This window comes from Crocuta crocuta, unplaced genomic scaffold, assembly GCF_008692635.1.
Source record: "Crocuta crocuta isolate KB4526 unplaced genomic scaffold, BGI_CrCroc_1.0 scaffold653, whole genome shotgun sequence".
Taxonomy (NCBI): Eukaryota; Metazoa; Chordata; class Mammalia; order Carnivora; family Hyaenidae; genus Crocuta; species Crocuta crocuta.
The window spans coordinates 113,337-115,580 of NW_027527134.1; positions in this window are offsets into that span (position 1 = coordinate 113,337).

Sequence of the window (2,244 nt, forward strand, 5' to 3'; positions counted from 1 at the left end):
GGGAGGGGGGGCGGGGTGGGGGGGGTGGTCAGGGTCATGGGTGCTGGGTGGGTGGGATGCTCAGGGTGGTTCAGCTGGAGTTGGTCGGTGGTGGTTAGACAGTCTGCCCCTAGTCTGCTGGGCGGGGTTGGGGGTGTCTGTCGCTTCTGCTCTGTGGGTGTCAGGAAGAGCTGGGCGATGCCTGAGGCTCCCCCAAGTACTCTTGGCCTCCGAGTGTCCCACAGAAAAGGTGTGACTTGTGTCTCCCCTGGCAGCTGGAGGCTGATGGCAGGGAGGGAGGCGCACTGGGCTCCACCCAGATGTGCCAATGACCACCCTCCCGGCAGCTGGCTGCAGCTGACCATTCCCTGGAAGCGGCTCGTTCTTAGGGACCGGCTTTCCCCCTGGAAGGGGCCCCGGGGCCATCTGGCCTCAGTCCACCCAGAAGTGTCCTTGCAGCAGAGTGTGGGGGAAGGGGGTGCCCATCTCGGTGCCCACAGGGGTGGGGCCATGCTGCCCAGCACAGCCTCACAGCAGTGGGTGCACAGGTGGGTGGGGGCCAGATCCCAGCTCATCTCCACTCCCGGGAGAACCTGCTTGGCTTCCGTGCGATGGTAAGAGACGTTATCGCTCCTGTGGCCTCCGCCCTCTGCCCACGGCCTGGAGGGCTGCCAGGCTTGTTCCCAGGGCTGGGCCAGCGGCCGGCGGGCAGTACCCACCTGCTCTGGGGGATGCTAGCTGGGGAATGCTCGCTCCTCTGCGGCACCCGGCCCCTCCCAGGCAGCCGGACAAACGGGTCTGGGGCTGTAACGCCCCCTCTCTCTGGAGCAGTGACTCAGATGGGCAGGGAGAGTGGGTGGGGGCAGTGGCCCCGGTGGCCCGTGCACGATGCCCCGAGTCTTCCTCCCTGAACCCCCGGGGTTCCTGCGGCTCTGGCTCAGACAGCCGCTGAGCGGAGGGGCGGGGACGATGGCCCTGGGCCCCGCCCCCCAAGGCCTCCACTTTCAGGCTGGAGGGACCCAGGCTGTGGGTGCGAGCCCCAGGCCCCCTGCAGGGAGGCTGCTGGCTCTGGGGAAGGGTGGCTCTGGAGACACGCAGGCCCCTGCTGCCAGACCCTGGCCGGGCCTCAGAGACTGGTCTTTGGAGCCTTGGCCTCTTGTCTGTAAACTGGGACCGTGATGCAGAGCCTCTCCTGTGGGGGGGCGGGGGCAGTGCCTGGTGCCCGAGGTGCAGCCCACCTCCCTCTGTCTGAAAGGACTTCGGCGCCTCCGTTCTGCCCTCGTCTGTACTTTCTAGCTGGTGAGGTTCTTTCCGGCTGGTCTCAAATCAGGCAGAAGCCCCCTGGGGCAGAGGGGGCGGCCCACCCTGTTGGGGGCTGAACTACCTCTCAGGCACAGGCCTGCGGGGAGCCATCGAGACCCCTGTGACCGCCCCCTAGACGGTGGCCCACGTGAGCTTCCCCGCCCAGCGGCACGCACCCTCCCGCCCTCGCCCCACATCCCCCCACGTAAACCGGCAAGTGTTTTCAGCAAGCGTTTTGGGGACCGTCTGGGAGATGCTGGTCCTCTGCCACCCGGGAGCTCAACTCCCTGAAACAGACTTTCCTGTGTCACCACCACTCATCGCTGCCTCCGGGTTTTGTGAGCAGCAAGCGGCAGAACCTGGTCTGTTTGGGGCCCCGGCGCCAGGCACTGCTGCACCCCTGCGCCCAGCCCCGTGTCCCCTCTGGCCACGTGCTGCAGGCAGGACCCCAGGAGGACCCCCCTCACTGCCCTGCTGTGAGTTTCCAGGACAGGGCCCCTGCCCTGAGCGCTCACAGAGGAGGGCGGGGGGCTGGGGTCTCGCGGGGCCCCCGGGGAGCCCCTGGGGCTGTGCAGGCCTCCCCTCGGGAGTGCTCTCGGGAAGACTCGGTGCCACAGAGTGCCTGTAGAGGTGGCCACGGGAGGAGCAGCCACAGCAGGGGACATGTGTGCGGCGCCCGAGGGGCCCTGGGGATGCTTGATGGTCAGAACCCACGCAAGCCCTGCCCTCCAGGAGTCTATGGGCGGCCTGGCAGGGACTGGGCAAAGAGGGGACAGCAACTTCAGGACCCGCCGAGGGAGGGGGCACGGGGCACTGGCTGGGGCCACGTCACAACTTACCAGAGGTCAGGGTGATGACCCAGGGAGAAAGTGAGCCTCCTGACCATTGAGGACAAGTGTCCCGGCCAAGGGACAGGACAGCAAGTGGGAAGGCCCAAAGCAGGCAGGTGGGGTCAGCCTCAAA